Source organism: Phyllobates terribilis, unplaced genomic scaffold (assembly GCF_046119375.1).
Source record: "Phyllobates terribilis strain yellow unplaced genomic scaffold, ASM4611937v1 Scaffold_1__5_contigs__length_1240528914, whole genome shotgun sequence".
NCBI classification, from domain to species: Eukaryota; Metazoa; Chordata; class Amphibia; order Anura; family Dendrobatidae; genus Phyllobates; species Phyllobates terribilis.
In genome coordinates this window covers 1,160,644,312-1,160,669,413 of record NW_027362761.1, presented here as the reverse complement: position 1 = coordinate 1,160,669,413, position 25,102 = coordinate 1,160,644,312, and the positions used below count along the sequence as shown (strand labels likewise).

General features: G+C 47.9%; 1 protein-coding gene across 1 annotated transcript in view; it reads left to right on the top strand.

Moving 5' to 3' along the window:
• Positions 1-14,514: 14,514 nt before the first annotated feature.
• The window catches only part of NSD2 (nuclear receptor binding SET domain protein 2), a 91,058-nt gene continuing 80,470 nt past the window's right edge, over positions 14,515-25,102 (top strand). The window contains exon 1 of the mRNA XM_073649035.1: positions 14,515-14,660. The gene's annotated coding sequence lies outside the window, so the exon portion shown is untranslated. The remainder of the gene's footprint in view (positions 14,661-25,102) is intronic.

Sequence of the window (25,102 nt, the reverse complement as noted above, 5' to 3'; positions counted from 1 at the left end):
CCGATATAGCAACTCCCCATTCACAGCAAAGTACGGATATCGGGTGTCAGCCCCCCGGCTCTTGAGCAACACGATTCAGAACAGTGACAGTATCAAATGCCCCTTTTAGAGATAAGTCCCTGAGTTGGGCGGTTCCAAAGTTTCTCCCGGACACCTCCAGCTCAGGAATATTGGCCTCCGGGCAACCTGCCTCATCCTCATCCCCAACAAGCACACAAAAAGGAAACCCATCGGCGGTGGCCTGCGATGACGTTTCTACAGGAACAACCTGGTTGTTGTCTGGACAACCTGGCTTTCTCCCTTTCTCCCACAAGTCCCAAAACAAGGCAAAGTCCCGCCCTATTATCACAGGGTGCAGCAGGTCCTTGACTACGCCGACCTCATGGGACTCGGTGCCACAGTTTGTGTCTATGACCACTCGGGCCACAGGGTAGTCCTTAGCGTCCCCATGGATACAACGGACGCCAACCTTTTTCCCCGGAACCATAAGTGTTACCAAACTCCCCGAGTCTAACAGAGCAGTCACTCGCATACCATACACCGACACGAGGCATGCCTGCGGTCTCTCGCCTGGTTGAGACAGCACTGCAGGCAGGATATGCAAAATATGAGCAATGCCGTCCTGCACTGCAGTCCTCAGTTGTCATGGGGCACCGGGCGGCTTTGTGACCTGGGGTGTGACATCGCCAACATACTATGTTAAGGGCCATGACCTCTGGCAGCAACTCAGACCCCACCTGGGCTCTAGGACGCTTCCCAGATGCGGCTCTAGTTCCCCTCTTTTGGGTGTCCACCTCCTTTTGGGAACCCCAGTATGGAGACGCTACAACCCTGGGCTTTCTCAAGGAACTTTCCACCGCCTGGTATCTTTCCACCAACCCCACCAGATCATCAGCATTATGGGGATCTCCCTGGGCAACCCAGGCTTGCACCGACCTCGGAAGGGACTGGATGAACCTGTCCATGATGACCCTTTCTACCATCTGTGCTGGGGAGGAGGATTCAAGTTGCAACCACTTTTGAACCAGGTGCAGGAGGTCGAACATCTGGAACCGGGGAGGTTTGTCACTGCAATAGGCCCAGCGGTGCACCCGTTGCGCCCTGACAGCCAGAGTCACTCCCAAAAGCGCCAAAATTTCTGTTTTCAATTTGGCGTACTTTTTTGCATCCTGCAAGGCCAAGTCATAATAGGCTTTCTGTGGCTCACCCGTTAAATACGACACCAGCACCTCCACCCACTGCTCTGGAGGCAATCTCTCCCGCTTCGCCACCATATCAAAGACCGTCAGGAACGCCTCAACGTCATCACCCGGAGTCATCTTTTGCAGGGCTCTCATTACCGTCTTACTGACATGCGAATCATCACCTGGAGTTCCATCTGCCAGTGTTGCTGCTGAATCTGCTGCATCAGGAGTTTATTAATCTGTTGCTGCTCCCGCTGCTGCTGCTGCAAGCTTTGCTGGGTCTGCAAGTGCTGTTGATGTTGCTGCTGTTGGCTTTGCAGCAGGTGTTTGAGTAGCTCCTCCATGGTGCCGGACATCTCTGGCTGACGGCCTTTACCCAGGACATCCATCGATCTCTGAAGCAGGAACACGTTTTCCTGGAATCATGCCCGCACTTCTAGCATCAATTGTAGGGGTTTGGTACTCACTCAGCCACGGTTCAGGTAGGAAGTGGAACAGGAAACATTTTCATAAAAATGTTCAGGCAGATTTATTCTGACTTCATGAACCGCTTAGAATAGGCAAACACAAAGACAGCCTTTTCCGGAACAAAGGGAAAACACAAGCAAAATGTCCATGCAATGGTGCGGGTTCGCCCGCTAGTGGTCAGTGTCCAGTTCTTACGGCCTTAGCACAGACCAACACACTGGAGATCCACACGTCTCCAGACACAGACCCCAAATGAGACACTTGGCCTCCATTTTATTTACAACAAATCACGCCCCGGGGTGGAGATATGTGAGCAGCTACTCCCACTCATCTCTTATGACTGCTTGTAAAAACTAGCCCTGATATGCCCTATTAACCCTCTCAGCACTATGTGTGCTGGAGTATGCATTCCCGGTTTTACATCACTGAAGCTGCCAACCTCAGCGATACATATCTCCCCTCAAGGACATGTCCGGCAGCCATCTTACAACACCATAAAACAAAACCCAAAAATCGAGAACGGAATTGCGTGTTTTGGTTTTTAGTTTCACCATTGCAACCAACTAAAAAAAATTGTACCCATTTTTCAGCATTTTACTATTATATGGTAAAGTGAATGGTGTTATTCATAACTACTGCTTGTCCCATAAAAAACAAGCTCTCATACAGCTGTATCGACAGAAAAGTTAAAAAAAGTTATGAAACTCAGAGTAAGGGTAAAAAAAAGAAAAAAAAAAAAAATCGCAAAAATTGTAAAATCGCCTGGTTGAGATGGGGTTAAAAAACAAACCAAATTCCATTATAATATTGAGGTTCTTTTCACATAACAATCCCCTGCGACTGATCCACAACTGTATTTTACCGCATGGCTTTTATACATCCCATTAAAAATGTGGTTTGGGTTTTCCTAACATTTACAAAAAAAAATTAAATTAAAAAGTAACTAAAATATTCTGATAAGGACCCAGGGGGCTTATTAACCCAGTTACTGCATACCAGGCCCTTCTCAGCTTGAGCGGGTTTGCATTTTAGAATTCAATTATTATATTTCATATTCAGAGAATTGAAAAAAAATGAAATAGGTATTTTCTTCCGCGCATATTTAATAACTTTTAATGGAAAGTTATGCAAAATTTTACGTACTGGAAGGGAGTAAAATTTTAGCATCATCCAGTCAAACTGGTGTTGCGTGCGTTATAATTAATAAGTTGTCAGAGCGGCTTTAGTTTGCATCAGGGCCCTATATTAATGGCCTGGTATTTCGTTGTGTGGTCCCTTCCCCCACCTGACCATTATACTCGGCTGGCCCCTCTGATCTTGGCGCTTCTGTTCAATTCTTCTAAAAAAAAAAAATAAAGCACAGCGGGAGGCTGTGGAGTCCTGACATAAGAGGCCATGAAGAAAAGCTTCCCTCTCACAAAGACATGGAGGGAAATGGGAGACGAGGTATCAAATATTTATCAGAAGTAGCTGCCTTTACATCCAGATGCCAGGAAGATTGCCCGGACGGATGTGAAATATGGCAGCTAATTCGCTGTAAAAATGGCGCTAGTGTAATCAAATCTTTTTAGGAGTCTGGCCCGACAAAACCTGCACTTGCCCTCTTTTGCTGAGATTCATGGAATTAAGCCAAAGTAGCAGGAGCGTGCATGCTTAGCAATTTTTGGATCTCCCAAAAAAGAGAAAGCCATATTACGTGACGCGGGGCAGTAGATATAGGCGAGGTACTCGTCTCTTATGCTCCAGCATATTACATGAAGGTGGGGGTCCTGGCAGGGTGTGTGGACTTGTGCTGTGAGAGCGCCACGCCCATGCAGGCCGCATGTAACCGATGTTAGTGGTTTGCCAGGACCAGATGTTAGACTGTTCAATGATGGAGACCACAGTTTGAAAATAAACTTTTTTCTGTACGGGAACGGGAAATCTTCACTTTTCCTCTTTACACTCTCTACTTGTCCTCTTTCGCCACCGTTTTTCACTACTACACCACAACCCAGCTCAGTACTACAGTCCTGCTTAGCAAGAGTCCTTTACTCGACCCACGGTCTTCTTTCCCCTTAGGGTGTCAGTATGGCTGAACCCAGCTTCAAGCTCTCTGATGATCTGGAACTCCCAGAACTTTCTACTCGTCTCACGTACTCAGTCCTGTCTGGACCAGTTATCTTCAAGAGTTATAAACTCTGGGCCTTGCTGCTAGGTGTCCTCTCCCAGGACCCGTCTCCGATCGATAACTCTGTCTCTTAGTTACTTCTGCTCGGGATCTTGCTATCTCTTGCTTCGGTCTCCTCTCACTTTAGGACACCCAAGAATGCGGCAATGCTCACAATGGACCTGAGGCCCTTTCTCTATGCACTCCAGGCCATATCTGATGCTGTAACAGGAAATCGTCACTTACCCTTCAACTCAGGCACTCCCACTCTGGGCTAGTCCCAAACACCATACAACTATCAAACTACACACCCTATCAATATTACTAATACCTTTAATGCACATCACAATTCACATTACACCACATAACATTTACATTTGCTTCTTCAAGGGGAAATGTGGGTAGCAAGTTCATCTCCTTACAGCAGCACGTACGTCTGTTCCTGGGTCCCTCGTCTATCGAACATTTAAGAGAGGGCTACATGGTCAACTGGTTCTGACCTTTTGCGGCTTGCTTGTTGCAGTTGTGGTACCTTGTGGGTTGCAGTATGACATTTCACTTCCATTATGCAGCACATTGGAGGCTGCATACTGCGATCTTTGGCTGAGTGACCCATGTCATGGGCAAAGTTGCCATGTAGCCCTAGCCGAATGGCAAATCCTATAGATGAAACACTCCAGGGGCTAATTCATCAAAATGTTTGCAACTTTTGGTGTTTTCACGCAAGGTTGAAACAGCTCCACCAAAATGGGCCGAGCTGGAGAGGAACCATAACTACACCCGCCGGTCAAAATTCAGCCAAAATGCCGGTCTAGAAATGTTACTCCAGTCCCTGACTAGAGTAACATTTCTGGCAAGTAGCACGTCACTGATACGATATACTGAATTTAATAAGTGGCGTTTACCACTTACTAGATTTGGCGAATCTTAATCCTGCCCACCCCTCATGGTGTACGAAACGCCAGTCTTGATGAACCGGGGCCTAAAAATATTTACAAATTATGTCTTTTTCAGGCTTTGTATGCCACCTGAAAAAGCACTAAAGAAACGTTAAAAAAAAATAGAAAAAAACATATGCACTGCTATGTAAAAACGACATTCTGTGCATGTTTAGTCTTTTGCGTTTCCTTTATTCACGTTTCTAAAGACACAAACCGTTCTAAAGAAGTGACCCAACTGTTCTTTAGGCGGCTTTTGCTTTGAAGCCGTTCACGATTACATTGAGAGAAGTTGTGCCCATCTAGTCGGCACCTGACCGCATTTATGTAAATTACATACTTGGGGACCCGCACCCGTCACCAGAAAATCTTCACGGACTTGTACCCTAAAGCTGAAGAGCCCCTTTAATATTCAGTCAGCCAGATCCACCGCTGGTCTCTGTTTCCAGATCCTGTCCTCAACAGACCACAAATGGCGCCACGTAAACCAAAAGAGTGTCCATTTCTGGTGTATTGAGGATGGGACAACTGTGACGCGCCTGCTTTTCTCCGAAACTAAAAAAAAAGTGACAACCCCTGTCGGAGAGTTTTGGGAGTTGGGAGAATATTTAGATTTGAGAGTCCTCAGTGGTTGATACCTTTTAATGGCTAAATGAAAAGATGGTAACAAATTGCAAGCTTTCGAGACTACTCAAGTCTCAAGTCATCAGGCTAGTATAACCCAAAATCGGAAGAGTCACATATTTATACACAATAGGGCACAGAAATAATGCAATAGATTAGACAGGTGATGAAAAGCAGAGCTATTACTATGGGAGAGATAAACATTTCTGGCTGTAAATATTTTAGCAGTTCATGGATAAGCACTGTGAAAGTTTTATTGTTTGATGCAGTGTTGATATGACCCCAAAATTCTGATGGGCTCTTTCCTTAGTTGATGTAGAATGACATAAATCCATGCGACACATTCATTCCTGCTCTGAAGGTGTCAAAAGTCACCATTAGTTTATATTCCTAGACTCTCCTTTCTCTCTGAGATTTGAAGTTACCTTTTAATACCAGTACTTTCATGTCTTTGATGCTGTGATCAGGGGAACAAAAATGCTTGGCTACAGGTAGATCAATTTTTTCTTATTTTATTGTGTGGCGATGAGAATTCATCCTTTTCCTAAGTTTTTGCCCCGTCTCCCCTACATAAAGACCCCCAGCTGGACATTTGGTACATATAATTAAGTACACTACATTAGATGTGATACAGCTGAAAGTACCTGAGATATTGTAGTCTTGATGAGTATTGGGTATCTTTATCTTGTCTGTGGTCATTATTAACGGACAGGTTTTACATTTTTTCTGGTTCCAAGGAAAGGTACCTGGAGCTGGTGGAGATGACAGGGAGCTTCTGACAATGATGCTTCTTAGATTTGGGGGCTGCCTGAAACACAAAAGTGGGGGTTCTGGAAATATGGATTGTAATCGGGTGTCACGCTGTCTCTGTATACTGGAGGTAGGGGGCCTAAGCTGACCCTAAGCTGGGGCCCTGACTAATCCCTCAACCTGGAGGTACTGTTAAAGGTACAGAGGTCCAGGCCGCCAGCGTAACCCCTACCTCCTGAGGATCCCTGCACCTAAGTAATCTAGTCCTGAGAAGGACCCCGATCACAACAAAAGAGGACAAGTAATAATATGCCCACACACAGTACTTAGACGAACGAGACAGTACAAGGGAAAAACCAAAACCACCTTGCATACAAAAACTACACAACTACAACAGAGGGAACACCAACGGGAAAGGAGATAAATGATAAAGCGAGGAAGGGAAAAAACACTCCAAAAACACTTATCTCAGAAACTCCAAATACCACGATCCGCTCTGTAAGTCTGTATGAAATGCTTTCACCGACACTTCCCAAACAGACCAGCAGGCATTTGAAGGAGACTCACTACAGCAGCATTGATTGCAGCTGGGCGAGGCTGGACCTCGTCTAGCACAGAGAGAGAGAGAATTAACTCCCTCACTGCCGAAAACACAAAGCACCAAAAAGTCAGCTGCGAGAAGTCAGGCTGTGTAATCGTGACGATCTTCGTGGCGACACACCCGTGACAGTACCCCCCCTTCTACGAGGGGCCTCCGGACCCTCAGGGCCAGGTTTATCCGGGTGAGTCGTGTGGAAGGCCCGAACTAATCGGTCTGCGTTAATATCCGACGCAGGAACCCACATCCTCTCCTCAGGACCATACCCTTTCCAATGAACCAGGTACTGAAGGGACCGGCGATTAAAACGTGAATCGATGACCCTTGATACCTGGAACTCCAAGTTACCATTGACCACCACTGGAGGGGGAGGTAAAGGTGACGGTACCACCGGCGCCACATACCTCTTAAGCAACGATCTGTGGAACACGTTGTGAATTTTAAACGTAGGGGGGAGGTCAAGACGGAATGCCACCGGATTAATAATAGAACTGATTCTGTACGGCCCGATGAACCTGGGACCCAGTTTCCAGGAGGGAACCTTAAGTTTAATATTCCTGGTAGACAACCATACCCGATCGTTCACACTTAGGTCCGGACCAGACACTCTCCTCCTATCAGCCATACGTTTGTATCGGTTCCCCATAGTATTCAGATTCTTCAGCACCCCTCTCCATACTGAAGCGAGTGATGAGGAAAATCGTTCCTCCTCAGGAACCCCCGAAGAGCCCCCCCTACTGAAAGTACAAAACTGGGGGTGAAAACCATATGCCCCAAAAAACGGGGACTTACCAGTGGACTCGCTCCGCCTATTATTAAGAGCAAACTCTGCCAGAGGTAAGAAAGAAGCCCAGTCCTCCTGGTTCTCTGACACAAAACACTGGAGATATGTCTCCAAGCTCTGGTTCATACGTTCCGTCTGACCATTGGTCTGAGGGTGAAAAGCCGATGAGAATGACAAATGCATCCCCCGCCGTGCACAAAACGCCTTCCAGAACTTGGACACAAACTGAGACCCCCGATCAGACACTACATCGGAGGGTACCCCGTGAAGCCTCACAATCTCCCCAATGAACACCTGCGCAAGAGTTTTAGCATTAGGGAGAGCCGGAAGAGCGATAAAATGTGCCATCTTGCTGAACCTGTCCACTACAACGAGTATGACCGTTTTACCCGAAGACGGAGGGAGGTCCGTAATAAAGTCCATAGACAGATGAGTCCAAGGACGCTCCGGGATCTTCAAAGGTAAGAGGGCCCCAGACGGACGGGTATGTGAGGTCTTAGAGCGCGCACAAACCCCACAGGACGCGACAAAAGTTACCACCTCCTTATGTAAGTTAGGCCACCAAAACCGACGCGAGAGGAGATCCACAGTTGCTTTACTCCCCGGGTGTCCTGCCAAAACTGAGTTATGGTGTGCCTCGATCACCTTTTGTCGCAACTGATCTGGAACAAACAGTCTCCCCGGAGGTCCAACAGGGGCGTCCCCCTGAGCCTCCAATACCTACTCCCAGATTGCCGTCCACCACACAACCTGGGATCAACAGTTTTCCGACGACTCTTCACTCTGCAAGGGACGGGATGGACACCCCCCAATAAAATGTCCTTTTCTCCCGCAGAAGAAACACCTTCCTGTCTTATGGCGCACCACCGGTCCCCTCCCCCGAAATGATGTCCCTCCTAATTGCATAGGCTCCTCTGGACTGACCAGGGGAACGACCATATGAGGGGACCTTGTAGGAGGTGGAGTCATCACAGGGGGTCGAGTTATCCCGCACCTCTCCCGAAGCCGTCTGTCAACGCGAATAGCCAGGGCCATAGCGGCTTCCAGTGACGCGGGAGAGTCATACTGTGCCAACACATCCTGTAATTTGTCGGATAAACCTTGACAAAACTGGCTCCTAAGAGCCGGGTCATTCCACTGGGTGTCCGTGGCCCACCTACGGAACTCCGAACAGAATTCCTCCGCCGGACGATCTCCCTGCTGGATCCTACGTAACTTAGACTCAGCAAGGGAGATCCGATCTGGGTCATCATATACGAGTCCCAGAGCAGCGAAAAACCTATCCACTGACTGGAGAGCCGGGGAGCCCGGGGGAAGAGAGAACGCCCAAGATTGTGGGTCCCCTTGTAGGAGCGAGATGACAATTCCCACCCTTTGTTCTTCACTCCCCGATGACCAAGGCCGCAGCCGAAAGTACAATTTGCATGCCTCCCGGAAAACAAAAAACTTGTCCCGCCCCCCAGTGAACCTGTCAGGGAGAGCTACTTTAGGTTCTGGTCCGGCTTGCTCCTGAGGATGCAAAACCTTGGACCTAACGTCCGCCAGCTCCATGGACAAACTCTGCAACTGCCGAGCTAGACCGGCTACTGGATCCATGGTAGCTGGAGAAAAACTAAGTGGGTCGGTGAAAATGTCACGCTGTCTCTGTATACTGGAGGTAGGGGGCCTAAGCTGACCCTAAGCTGGGGCCCTGACTAATCCCTCAACCTGGAGGTACTGTTAAAGGTACAGAGGTCCAGGCCGCCAGCGTAACCCCTACCTCCTGAGGATCCCTGCACCTAAGTAATCTAGTCCTGAGAAGGACCCCGATCACAACAAAAGAGGACAAGTAATAATATGCCCACACACAGTACTTAGACGAATGAGACAGTACAAGGGAAAAACCAAAACCACCTTGCATACAAAAACTACACAACTACAACAGAGGGAACACCAACGGGAAAGGAGATAAATGATAAAGCGAGGAAGGGAAAAAACACTCCAAAAACACTTATCTCAGAAACTCCAAATACCACGATCCGCTCTGTAAGTCTGTATGAAATGCTTTCACCGACACTTCCCAAACAGACCAGCAGGCATTTGAAGGAGACTCACTACAGCAGCATTGATTGCAGCTGGGCGAGGCTGGACCTCGTCTAGCACAGAGAGAGAGAGAATTAACTCCCTCACTGCCGAAAACACAAAGCACCAAAAAGTCAGCTGCGAGAAGTCAGGCTGTGTAATCGTGACGATCTTCGTGGCGACACACCCGTGACATCGGGCATCTTTTTGTAGTAAAGGTTGTAGTTTCTGTGCAACTCTCCTTAGCGCCTCCAGATTTGGATTTTAGGTGACTACAAGAGGCACCCGGTTGCTTTCTTGTTTGGTTTTGTAATGTAGGAGATGATTCCTTGATATTCTGGTGGCTTTTGTAATCTGGTTCTCAATTGTTCTTGGATGGTAGCCCTGATTCGAAAAGGTCTTTCTGAGACCATCAAGGTGTTTGTCTCTATCCATAGGGTTGAAACATATCCGATTGTATCTGATGGCTTGACTGTAGACAATAAGAGTTTTTTATGTGTTTCGGATGGAAACTGTCCCATTTAAGATAAAGTTGGATGGTCGATTGGCTTCCGGTACAAGGATGTCTCTATTTCATTGTTCTGTAGCTTGATGAAGTTGTCCAAAAAGTTAATTTCAGTACATGAGTAGCTGAGTGTTAGGTTGATGGTGGGATGAAATCGATTAAAGTGTTCAGCTCTTGCTCAGACTCCGTCCAGATGATTAAAATATCGTCAATGAAACGATAGTAGGCCAGAGGCCTAATGGGATATGAGGACAAAAAGTCACTTTCAAGCTTGGCAATGAAAAGATTTGTGTACTGTGGAGAAATTTTACTTCCCATCGCTGTACCAGTCTCTTGTAGATATATGTTGTTATCAACTTCAAAGTAATTGTGGGTGAGGATGAATTTTGTCAGTTTCACCACGGAATCAGCATCCATTCCTGTATTTTCCATGAAGATTTTGCAGGCATTAATCCATCCTTGTGTGGGATATTAGAATACAAAGATTCCACATCCATGGTGGCCATGATGGTTCCTTCTGGTAGAGGAACTATTGCTGCTAGTTTATTCAGTAGGTCTGTTGTGTCCTGAATCTCAGATACGGCTTTTCCAAAGACGGGTTTTGAAAGTATTAGCGTGTTTTCACTCTGCTTTTTGTGGTGTCTGAGGGGGATATCTATGTATATCAATAGTCTCCCAATGTTGATAAAAAAAACAACTATACCACCAAGGAGTAGGCCGATACGGTATGAGATAAAAACATCAATAATATATACTGGACTAATGGGGGCCAAAGGGGCCCTTTACAAGGCAAGTAGTGGTCTATGGGTGAGTTACAACATTTCCACAGGATAAGTAACAAACGTCTGATTGCTGGGGGTCCTGAAGTGGTAGACCACCACTTTATTCACTGTCTGTAGGAGTGATGGTGACGCGCCCCTGGGCCTGTGTCGCGCTGCGTTGCGCATGCGGGAGCTTACCCGGAGCCGGATCTCTTGAGGGTTGTAGTCTCGTGGCGGTGATCCGGTCCGTGCCCAGGGAGTCAAACTGAGCGGCGATGTATCAGCGGTAGATGATGGACGACTACGCCACCCGTTGAATGCAGCTATGGAGCTGCCGCTGCAGGGCAGACCGCTGAGGCCGGTGGAAGGATGGTGCAGCGTGGATGGTATAACCCCCAACAGGAGGGGTATGGCCTCAGGGCAGCCGACGTGGATGATGGGGGTAGCAGGAACCACTCAGAGACGATGCGGTGTAGTTCAGGGTCTTTACTGGTGACAAAGATAGACCCTCCCGGAGTACTGGCTAGCGGTTGGGGCCTGGTCAGTCCTTGAGCAGATGGGATCTCCCCTGGCCAGGCGGAGTTGTGGGCCTCCCAAACTAACGATACTCTTCTGGCTACCTTGCTTGAAGCGAGTATAAGTAGCCCACGTCCCTGAGTGTACCGTGTGGTGCTCACCCGTATGGCCGGTGACTCGGGGCCTTCTAGTAGCTTCCGCTCCACGACGGCGGTGCTGGTCCCATGCGTGCGACCGTGCCTTCGGGTTTCTTGGCCAGAGGACCTGAAATCCCCTGCCTGACGGATTCTGCTGCTGGGTAGGAGTTAGTCCCCACAGCCTCGGACTCCGGGTCCGGTAAGAAATCTTCTCAGTCAGGGCGAGCTCTGCAGCTGCCAGCCCCTGACTCCTTGTAACACTGCTCCCACAGAGCTCCTGTTGTTTCTTCCTATGCTGCTTCTCTTCTCTACTTCTGGCATGGCCCAGGAGCTGGGCCCAGCCGGAGCCACAGCTCCCTGTCAGCCCTCCTGGCTGAACTCTCCCTCTCCACTCTCTAACCCTGCCTCAGCCCCAGGTTTATACAGGGGAAATTCTTCCCCTCCCAGGACTGGGCAGGAGGTGTGGCATGCATAGGATTCCTGACCAAGAGACCTCCCACCTGCTCTCAGACGTAATATCTCTATCACTGTGGCAACCAGACCCCTGGGGTGTCACAATGGTCATGCACGCTCTTCCACAATCACGAGAAAGGGGGTCTTGAATGAAGCCGCGATCATGCGTTCTACAAACGGGCACCTGTTCATTAAATCTCTTACCAAGTGACCGTGCATTTAGTATATCCTGCGGTTTGGTGATAAAGGTTGTGTGTGATCCAACCCTGCTAACCTGTAGAGTACAGTGGAGACCCACATGTGATTACTGGTGAATGATTATGAGAGTGCCGGGTTAAGTCGATGCTATTATTATACAGCTCAGATCCTTGGAGGAAGTGGTTTTACTACAAAACAATCTCAACTGGTAATCTTAATATAGGAGCGGTGACAGCTCTGGAAAAAAAATTACACCTACGCAGTCCGAAAGTGCATGCAAATCTATATTGGTGTGGTGCATAACCTTATTTGGGGCGAGTGTCACACATCGACTAAGTGATGAAAACATCCCAATCAGTGAGTCGTGAGCGAGTGATCAGTCAGATAGAAACAGATGTAACGCTCGGATTTCCCACAACGTCTCAGGGAGGGGCGCCATGTAATTCAGCAAAAAATAAAATGGTAGTCGACTGATCATGTGATCAAGGAGCATTAGGTTTATTCATACCTTTACCCAAAGTCTCCCGAAAAAAAGGGAAGACCTCCTTAATTCCCAAGGGAGTGACAAATTCCCGTGGTACAGCAGAAGCCTGTAGCGCTCATTGGACATTTCCAATTTTAACGGTGGGCTTGCAAATGTGTTCAGTCAGAGTTTTTTAAGGACCCATGGACATTGTTTTTTTTTTGGCTCTCTGGTAGCCGCCCGGATACACTCAGGGTTTTTATATCAAAACAGAATAAAGTTTATTAGCAATACCTGACTATTTGCTTTTAGGTCCATAGTAAAAGAAAAGAAAATAGACAACCCCTTTAAAGGCAACAAGGATTAATGTTGATGCAGCATGAATTAGAGCCTGGCTGTATGACTGCAGACAGGTATACTTTTTCGAAAATTCTCCTATTTTTTCCTAACGGGCAGATCTGCAGGACCCAGCAGCAGCCACTACATGATAGATGGATCTGTGCTGTTTAGCTCAGGGACCACCAACAGCCGGCTGCTGCCGACACTAAAGAACACCTGATTGGTGGGGATGTGGGGCCGCGTGTCGGACCCCCACTGATCTGATATTGATGATCCATTCTCTGTATAGGCTATCAATATAAATGTAGTGGAGCAATGCTTTCACATTGCGTTCTGTGTCCCCGTCGGAGCATACGTCCGAAATCCCCCTCAAAACTGTGTCCGGACGTATGTGCCGACGGGGCCATAGACTGTAATGATGCAGAGTGAGCGTGCGCTCTGCTGTGCATCATTTACGGGAGTGTACACCTGCAAGAGGCGCACACCTGGACGTAGTAGGCTGCATTGGAGTGTCCTGTAGGGTACACTCCTTAAAATGGTGCACGTCAGAGTACACGTTCGCTCTGCCATCACTGGTACAGTCTATGGCCCCGTTGGCGCATACGTTTTAGGGTGAATTTTGGACATATGCCCCAATGGGGACACAGTATGCAATGTTAAAGCACCCTGAAAAAACTAAAAAAGAAAGATTTATTTTTTTCACACGTCAGATTTAGTTGGTTTTTTTGGGCATAGCCACAAGTTTTCGACACCTTCAGCAAATGGAGGATTTTGGCAGGCAAAGCCAGGGATGGACATGGGAGATGTCGACCATTCACACGACCAGGTCTGGCTCGGTGTCAGGTCCTCTATACGCCCTTATGGAGGATTTTTTTTTTAGACGCCCCTTTTTATGCGTTATCGTCCCCATAGCCGTATGCGGCCTTGTTCTTTTGTTTTGCAGGGTGTCGAGCTGCAGCTTTGAATCCAAGAGGGATGTAATGATGAGAAACAAAAACGCAATTCCGCCATTTTTTTTTTCCTTTTATTCTGGTGTTGTGAGGTAAAAACTACCTGAAAATATCGTTCTTCAGCTCGATATGATTACGGCAGACATCAAACTTGTGGACTTTTGAAAAAAAGACAACTAATTTATCGCTTGGTAAAGAAATAAAAAATGTGATTTCTGTGGCCATTTTCTGAGGCCCGTGACTATTTTTTCCCCGTGGATGGGGCCGGGTGAGGGCTGATCTTTTCGTGTGGCTAGCTGTGGTTTTAATGGATGTTATTTTATTCTTTTTATTACTTTTTATTACATTTTGGACTGAGGTGTGATTTTTTTTTCCTCATAGCGTTTACTGTACCCATTACATAAGATTATATGTCGATTGATTGGCCTTTTATTAGCCCGAAGATACTATAGTAATATTTTGGGGGGGGGGGGTTTGATTTTTTTTCTGTTTTGGTTCCTTCATAGTTGGAGTTGCCTCAACAGTATTTGGTAGCCCATCAGAGAAGGCTGGCAATGCCCCGTATGTGGCCACACGTCAATCAGTGTCACCATGACAGCGCGCAGTCCCGCCCTCCCTCTGTGGTGACAGCTAGTAAACACCAAGGCCACGCCCCCCACCCTCACTGACGTTCCCGCCAAAAAAATATTGTCAGGATCACGCAGGCGCCCCTTAGTGCGGTGATGTCGGTGTGACCGCAGAGTTTATACATCGGGAAGGGTCAGCGCGACCACCGGAGCCCGGTAAGCACAAGCGGCAGCAAAGCTACCCTTAACACTGGGCAGCCAATCATCATCGCGTGTTTACTGTCTGTGGGCGGGGCTTCCGTCAGTTGTGTTGTGACGTCAGACGGGTCTGGCTCCCCCTGTCTGTCAGTGAATGACATTGGCAATGACTGCTGATGGCGGTCGCCGCTGCCCCGGCCGCTGCTGTGTGCACAGGGGGCGTGATGGCGGGTGTCACCTATACAGAGGTATATAGGGCAGGAGGCAGAGTATAGAAATATCCACAGCCACCAGAGGGCGATGTATAGAAATATCCACAGCCACCAGAGGGCGATGTATAGAAATATCCACAGCCACCAGAGGGCGATGTATAGAAATATCCACAGCCACCAGAGGGCGATGTATAGAAATATCCACACCACCAGAGGGCGATGTATAGAAATATCCACAGCCACCAGAGGGCGATGTATAGAAATATCCACAGCCACCAGAGGATGATGTATAGAAATATCCACAGCCACCAGAGGGCGATGTATAGAAATATCCACAGTCACCAGAGGGCGATGTATAGAAATATCCACAGCCACCAGAGGACGATGTATAGAAATATCCACAGCCACCAGAGGGCGATGTATAGAAATATCCACAGCCACCAGAGGGCGATGTATAGAAATATCCACAGTCACCAGAGGGCGATGTATAGAAATATCCACAGCCACCAGAGGGCGATGTATAGAAATATCCACAGCCACCAGAGGACGATGTATAGAAATATCCACAGCCACCAGAGGGCGATGTATAGAAATATCCACAGTCACCAGAGGGCGATGTATAGAAATATCCACAGTCACCAGAGGGCGATGTATAGAAATATCCACAGCCACCAGAGGGCGATGTATAGAAATATCCACAGTCACCAGAGGGCGATGTATAGAAATATCCACAGTCACCAGAGGGCGATGTATAGAAATATCCACAGTCACCAGAGGGCGATGTATAGAAATATCCACAGTCACCGGAGGGCGATGTATAGAAATATCCACACCACCAGAGGGCGATGTATAGAAATATCCACAGCCACCAGAGGGCGATGTATAGAAATATCCACAGTCACCAGAGGACGATGTATAGAAATATCCACAGTCACCAGAGGGCGATGTATAGAAATATCCACAGTCACCAGAGGGCGATGTATAGAAATATCCACAGCCACCAGAGGGCGATGTATAGAAATATCCACAGCCACCAGAGGGCGATGTATAGAAATATCCACACCACCAGAGGGCGATGTATAGAAATATCCACAGCCACCAGAGGGCGATGTATAGAAATATCCACAGTCACCAGAGGGCGATGTATAGAAATATCCACAGTCACCAGAGGGCGATGTATAGAAATATCCACACCACCAGAGGGCGATGTATAGAAATATCCACAGCCACCGGAGGGCGATGTATAGAAATATCCACAGTCACCGGAGGGCGATGTATAGAAATATCCACACCACCAGAGGGCGATGTATAGAAATATCCACAGCCACCAGAGGGCGATGTATAGAAATATCCACAGCCACCAGAGGGCGATGTATAGAAATAGCCACAGCCACCAGAGGGCGATGTATAGAAATATCCACAGTCACCAGAGGGCGATGTATAGAAATATCCACAGTCACCAGAGGGCGATGTATAGAAATATCCACAGCCACCAGAGGGCGATGTATAGAAATATCCACAGCCACCAGAGGGCGATGTATAGAAATATCCACAGCCACCAGAGGGCGATGTATAGAAATATCCACAGTCACCAGAGGGCGATGTATAGAAATATCCACAGTCACCAGAGGGCGATGTATAGAAATATCCACAGTCACCAGAGGGCGATGTATAGAAATATCCACAGTCACCAGAGGGCGATGTATAGAAATATCCACAGTCACCAGAGGGCGATGTATAGAAATATCCACAGTCACCAGAGGGCGATGTATAGAAATATCCACAGTCACCAGAGGGCGATGTATAGAAATATCCACAGTCACCAGAGGGCGATGTATAGAAATATCCACAGCCACCAGAGGGCGATGTATAGAAATATCCACAGCCACCAGAGGGCGATGTATAGAAATATCCACAGTCACCAGAGGGCGATGTATAGAAATATCCACAGTCACCAGAGGGCGATGTATAGAAATATCCACAGTCACCAGAGAGCGATGTATAGAAATATCCACAGCCACCAGAGGGCGATGTATAGAAATATCCACAGCCACCAGAGGGCGATGTATAGAAATATCCACAGCCACCAGAGGGCGATGTATAGAAATATCCACAGTCACCAGAGGGCGATGTATAGAAATATCCACAGTCACCAGAGGGCGATGTATAGAAATATCCACACCACCAGAGGGCGATGTATAGAAATATCCACACCACCAGAGGGCGATGTATAGAAATATCCACAGCCACCAGAGGGCGATGTATAGAAATATCCACAGCCACCGGAGGGCGATGTATAGAAATATCCACAGCCACCGGAGGGCGATGTATAGAAATATCTACAGCCACCAGAGGGCGATGTATAGAAATATCCACACAACCAGAGGGCGATGTATAGAAATATCCACAGCCACCAGAGGGCGATGTATAGAAATATCCACAGTCACCAGAGGGCGATGTATAGAAATATCCACAGTCACCAGAGGGCGATGTATTGAAATATTCACAGCCACCAGAGGGCGATGTATAGAAATATCCACAGTCACCAGAGGGCGATGTATAGAAATATCCACAGCCACCAGAGGGCGATGTATACAAATATCCACAGTCACCAGAGGGCGATGTATAGAAATATCCACAGCCACCAGAGGGCGATGTATAGAAATATCCACAGCCACCAGAGGGCGATGTATAGAAATATCCACAGCCACCAGAGGGCGATGTATAGAAATATCCACAGCACCAGAGGGCGATGTATAGAAATATCCACAGCCACCAGAGGGCGATGTATAGAAATATCCACAGCCACCAGAGTATAGAAATATCCACAGCCACCAGAGGGCGATGTATAGAAATATCCACAGCCACCAGAGGGCGATGTATAGAAATATCCACAGCCACCAGTGGGCGATGTATAGAAATATCCACAGCCACCAGAGGGCGATGTATAGAAATATCCACAGCCACCAGAGGGCGATGTATAGAAATATCCACAGCCACCAGAGGGCGATGTATAGAAATATCCACAGCCACCAGAGGGCGATGTATAGAAATATTCACAGTCACCAGAGGGCGATGTATAGAAATATCCACAGCCACCAGAGGGCGATGTATAGAAATATCCACAGTCACCAGAGGACGATGTATAGAAATATCCACAGCCACCAGAGGGCGATGTATAGAAATATCCACAGTCACCAGAGGGCGATGTATAGAAATATTCACAGTCACCAAAGGGCGATGTATAGAAATATCCACAGTCACCAGAGGGCGATGTATAGAAATATCCACAGTCACCAGAGGGCGATGTATAGAAATATCCACAGCCACCAGAGGACGATGTATAGAAATATCCACAGTCACCAGAGGGCGATGTATAGAAATATCCACAGTCACCAGAGGGCGATGTATAGAAATATCCACAGCCACCAGAGGGCGATGTATAGAAATATCCACAGCCACCAGAGCATAGAAATATCCACAGCCACCAGAGAGCGATGTATAGAAATATCCACAGCCACCAGAGGGCGATGTATAGAAATATCCACACCACCAGAGGGCGATGTATAGAAATATCCACAGCCACCAGAGGGCGATGTATAGAAATATCCACAGCCACCAAAGTATAGAAATATAGAAATATCCACAGTCACCAGAGGGCGATGTATAGAAATATCCACAGCCACCAGAGGGCGATGTATGGAAATATCCACAGCCACCAGAGGGCGATATTGTGGAGAGACAAATCCATTGGCTGAAATAATTTCTGCTCAATATTATATTACTATTATTATAATATTTTATCTCTGTAAAAAAAAAACTGATCAGCACCTCCGAACAGAATAAAGCAAGTGTGAACAAGTGCAAGCTGCTTTGGCAGCATAATACAGACACAGAAGATCACAGTCGCCTCTGTAGCGCGGAGATGTGCAGTGACTGTATGACCTGCGGACTGCTCTCTCCCTTGGTCTGTCGTTCCGCTCTCTTTCTTGCTTCCTCTCCCGCTCTTTGTTTTCTTCTCGTTTTCTTTCGTCGCTCACATTCCTTCTGCCGTCCTCTTGTTTCTCCATCATGGTGTATGCACCTGACCTGCGTCTAAAGCCCCTCATACACATGAGACTAACACCGGCCGCAGCTCTCAATATCATTGGGTTCTGGCGACGGTCTAGTGTGCACGGGGGCGCCGGACGACTGACGGTTGGGGAAGATGTCGATCGCGCATGTCCAATTTTCTCATAGAAATAACAGGAGTGCTCGGCCGAGTGTGCGCTTCTGTGTACAAAGAGAGAGAGAGCGCAAAGACCAATAGAGTTTCACCTGTAGACATAGGAATGAATAATAAAAAGGTGGTGCTCACCTGGTTTGGTTGTGTAAGGACACAACCACCATAACGTATAAAAAGCAGCTGCAGCGGATCTCCAATGGGTGTCCCACAGGACCAGAATAAATCCAAAGGCGGTGAAAGTAGAGATATACGTCCGCGCCGCTGAAAGATCCTCAAGTCAGGAACATGTAATAATATCCTTGTTTATTGGTAAATGCCTACGCGTTTCCGGGTGTTCCACACCCCTTCATCAGGGCACCAACAGATCTTCTGTGTACGGGAGAGATGGCCAAGATGGCTGCCGGACAGATGGGCAGAAGTATCGGCTGACGGCCATCTAATGTGTACGGGGCTTAGGTCACTTGCATTTGATTTCCAGCCCGTTGGCTTTTCCGGTCCCCAGGAGCAGCTGCAACAGCCAAAAGGCTGGATGTGGCGCGCCGCGCTGCACGCTGATGTCACAGCTGGGTCATATTGTGCAGTGATGTCACAGCAGCGCCGTCTTTCACAACGGAGCTGTATTGTGTGGTGATGTGATGTCATGGCAGAAACGTATTGTACAGTGATGTCATGGTGGTGATGTATTACATGGTGATGTCAGAGCAGTAATGTATTGTGTATAGTGATGTCACGGCGGTGATGTATTGCACAGTGATGTGATGTATTACGCTGTGATGTATGACGCTGGGATGTGATGGCGGTGATGTATGACGCTGTGATGTGATGGCGGTGATGTATGACGCTGGGATGTGATGGCAGTGATGTATGACGCTGGGATGTGATGGCGGTGATGTATGACGCTGGGATGTGATGGCGGTGATGTATGACGCTGGGATGTGATGGCGGTGATGTATGACGCTGGGATGTGATGGCGGTGATGTACAGTACAGACTAAAAGTTTGGACACACCTTCTCATTTAAAGATTTTTCTGTATTTTCATGACTATGAAAATTGTACATTCACACTGAAGGCATCAAAACTATGAATTATCACATGTGGAATTATATACTTAACAAAAAAGTGTGAAACAACTGAAAATATGTCTTATATTCTAGGTTCTTCAGAGTAGCCACCTTTTGCTTTGATGACTGCTTTGCACACTCTTGGCATTCTCTTGATGAGCTTCAAGAGGTAGTCACCGGAAATGGTTTTCACTTCACAGGTGTGCCCTATCAGGTTTAATAAGTGGGATTTCTTGCCTTATAAATGGGGTTGGGACCATCAGTTGTGTTGTGCAGAAGTGGTGGATACACAGCTGATAGTCCTACTGAATAGACTGTTAGAATTTGTATTATGGCAAGAGAGACACTGTGTCTGCTGTATATATATCACATAGGAGACACAGAGACTGCTGTATGTACATCTCATAGGAGACACCGAGACTACTCTATATACATCACATAGGAGATACCAAGACTCTACTGTAAACAACACATAGACATCAAAACTACTGTATACATCACTTAGGAGTCACTGGGGCTGGAGTATATACATCACATAGGAGACACTGGGGCTTGAGCATATACATCACAGGAGACGCTGTGGCAGGAGCATTTACACCAAAACAGATGCTGGGTCAGGAGCAGATCCATCACAGGAAATGCTTGGACTCCACCCACGAGAATGTCCTGAAGCTGGAACTGTCCTTCATTGCATGTGCCGCTGCATACAGTAGTGAATACTGCGTAAGCATGGAAGAAAGAAATAAAGGGCCCGCGGCCAGCAAAATGAGTACTTTGGCCCAAGCATTGTGGTTCTCGGGAGCCAGAGAAAATGTCATTGCGGGCCCCACCCTTGCCATAGAGCAAGAATAAAATTTAAAAAAAACACCAGAATTGCCATTTTTTGGTTTCCACTTTTTGCAAAAATTGCAATAATAAGCGATTAAAATGTTGTATGTACCCCACGAGGGTACCAATAAAAATAGTGGCTCATGACTCAACAAAACAAGCCCTTCCACAACTCTATCGACTGAAAAATTAAAACTGTACGGATCTTAGAATATGGTGACAGATACCAATTTTGTAAAAAAAAAAATGTGTGGCCATCATTACTTTAAGAAATGAAGGTCAGTCAGTCCGAAAAATTGGGAAAACTTTGAAAGTGTCCCCAAGTGCAGTTGCAAAAACCATCAAGCGCTACAAAGAAACTGGCTCACATGAGGACCACCCCAGGAAAGGAAGACCAAGAGTCACCTCTGCTTCTGAGGATAAGTTTATCCGAGTCACCAGCCTCAGAAATCGCAGGTTAACAGCAGCTCAGATTAGAGACCAGGTCAATGTCACACAGAGTTCTAGCAGCAGACACATCTCTACAACAACTGTTAAGAGGAGACTTTGTGCAGCAGGCCTTCATGGTAAAATAGCTGCTAGGAAACCACTGCTAAGGACAGGCAACAAGCAGAAGAGACTTGTTTGGGCTAAAGAACACATGGAATGGACATTAGACCAGTGGAAATCTGTGCTTTGGTCTGATGAGTCCAAATTTGAGATCTCTGGTTCCAACCACCGTGTCTTTGTGCGACGCAGAAAAGGTGAACGGATGGACTCTACAAGCCTGGTTCCCACCGTGAAGCATGGAGGAGGAGGTGTGATGGTGTGGGGGTGCTTTGCTGGTGACACTGTTGGGGATTTATTCAGAATTGAAGGCATACTGAACCAGCATGGCTACCACAGCATCTTGCAGCGGCATGCTATTCCATCCGGTTTGCGTTTAGTTGGACCATCATTTATTTTTCAACAGGACAATGACCCCAAACACACCTCCAGGCTGTGTAAGGGCTATTTGACCAAGGAGGAGAGTGATGGGGTGCTACGCCAGATGACCTGGCCTCCACAATCACCAGACCTGAACCCAATCAAGATGGTTTGGGGTGAGCTGGACCGCAGAGTGAAGGCAAAAGGGCCAACAAGTGCTAAGTATCTCTGGGAACTCCTTCAAGATTGTTGGAAGACCATTTCCGGTGACTACCTCTTGAAGCTCGCCAAGAGTGTGCAAAGCAGTCATCAAAGCAAAAGGTGGCTACTTTGAAGAACCTAGAATATAAGACATATTTTCAGTTGTTTCACACTTTTTTGTTAAGTATATAATTCCACATGTGTTAATTCATAGTTTTGATGCCTTCAGTGTGAATGTACAATTTTCATAGTCAAGAAAATACAGAAAAATCTTTAAATGAGAAGGTGTGTCCAAACTTTTGGTTTGTACTGTACGCTATGATGTGATGGTGGTGATGTATGACGCTGTGATGTGACGGCGGTGATGTATGACGCTGGGTTGTGATGGCGGTGATGTATGATGCTGTGATGTGATGGTGGTGATGTATGACGCTGTGATATGATGGTGGTGATGTATGATGCTGTGATGTGACGGCGGTGATGTATGACGCTGTGATGTGATGGCGGTGATGTACGACGCTGTGATGTGATGGCGGTGATGTATGACGCTGGGATGTGATGGCGGTGATGTATGACGCTGGGATGTGATGGCGGTGATGTATGACGCTGGGATGTGATGGCGGTGATGTATGACGCTGGGTTGTGATGGCGGTGATGTATGACGCTGGGATGTGATGGCGGTGATGTATGACGCTGGGATGGCGGTGATGTTTGATGCTGTGATGGTGGTGATGTATAACGCTGGGATGTGATGACGGTGATGTATGACGCTGTGATGTTGGTGATGTATAACGCTGGGATGTGATGGCGGTGATGTATGACGCTGGGTTGTGATGGCGGTGATGTATGACGCTGGGATGTGATGGCGATGATGTATGACGCTGTGATGGCGGTGATGTATGATGCTGTGATGGTGGTGATGTATAACGCTGGGATGTGATGGCGGTGATGGATGACGCTGTGGTGTGATGGCGGTGATGTATGACGCTGTGATGGCGGTGATGTATAACGCTGGGATGTGATGGCGGTGATGTATGACGCTGTGGTGTGATAGCGGTGATGTATGACGCTGGGATGTGATGACGGTGATGTATGACGCTGTGATGTGATGGTGGTGATGTGTGATGGTGATGTATGACGCTGGGATGTGATGGTGATGTATGACGCTGGGATGTGACGGCGGTGATGTATGACGCTGTGGTGTGATGGCGGTGATGTATGACGCTGTGGTGTGACGGCGGTGATGTATGACGCTGTGATGTGACGGCGGTGATGTATGACGCTGTGATGTGACGGTGGTGATGTATGACGCTGGGATGTGACGGCGGTGATGTATGACGCTGTGATGTGATGGAGGTGATGTATGACGCTGGGATGTGATGACGGTGATGTATGACGCTGGGATGTGATGGCGGTGATGTATGGCGCTGTGGTGTGATTGCGGTGATGTATGACGCTGTGATGTGATGGAGGTGATGTATGACGCTGGGATGTGATGGCGGTGATGTATGACGCTGGGATGTGATGACGGTGATGTATGACGCTGTGATGTGATGGCGGTGATGTATGACGCTGTGATGTGATGGCGGTGATGTATGACGGTGTGGTGTGATGGCGGTGATGTATGACGCTGGGATGTAACGGCGGTGATGTATGACGCTGTGGGGTGACGGCGGTGATGTATGACGCTGTGATGTGACGGCGGTGAGGTATGACGCTGTGGTGTGATGGCTGTGATGTATGACGCTGGGATGTGATGTATGACGCTGGGATGTGATGGCTGTGATGTATGACGCTGGGATGTGACGTATGACGCTGGGATGTGATGGCTGTGATGTATGGCGCTGGGATGTGATGGTGGTGATGTATGACGCTGTGATGTGATGGCGGTGATGTATGACGGTGTGGTGTGATGGCGGTGATGTATGACGCTGGGATGTAACGGCGGTGATGTATGACGCTGTGGGGTGACGGCGGTGATGTATGACGCTGTGATGTGACGGCGGTGAGGTATGACGCTGTGGTGTGATGGCTGTGATGTATGACGCTGGGATGTGATGTATGACGCTGGGATGTGATGGCTGTGATGTATGACGCTGTGGTGTGATGGTGGTGATGTATGACGCTGTGATGTGATGGCGGTGATGTATGACGCTGTGGTGTGATGGCGGTGATGTATGACGCTGGGATGTAACGGCGGTGATGTATGACGCTGTGGTGTGACGGCGGTGATGTATGACGCTGTGATGTGACGGCGGTGATGTATGACGCTGTGATGTGATGGCGGTGATGTATGACGCTGTGATGTGATGGTGGTGATGTATGACGCTGTGATGTGATGGTGATGTATGACGCTGTGATGTGATGGTGGTGATGTATGACGCTGTGGTGTGATGGCGGTGATGTATAACGCTGTGGTGTGATGGCGGTGATGTATGACACTGTGGTGTGATGGCGGTGATGTATGACGCTGTGGTGTGATGGAAGTGATGTATGACGCTGTGATGGCGGTGATGTATGACGCTGTGATGTGATGGCGGTGATGTATGGCGCTGGGATGTGATGGTGGTGATGTATGACGCTGGGATGTGATGGCTGTGATGTATGGCGCTGGGATGTGATGGTGGTGATGTATGACGCTGTGATGTGATGGCGGTGATGTATGACGGTGTGGTGTGATGGCGGTGATGTATGACGCTGGGATGTAACGGCGGTGATGTATGACGCTGTGGGGTGACGGCGGTGATGTATGACGCTGTGATGTGACGGCGGTGAGGTATGACGCTGTGGTGTGATGGCTGTGATGTATGACGCTGGGATGTGATGTATGACGCTGGGATGTGATGGCTGTGATGTATGACGCTGTGGTGTGATGGTGGTGATGTATGACGCTGTGATGTGATGGCGGTGATGTATGACGCTGTGGTGTGATGGCGGTGATGTATGACGCTGGGATGTAACGGCGGTGATGTATGACGCTGTGGTGTGACGGCGGTGATGTATGACGCTGTGATGTGACGGCGGTG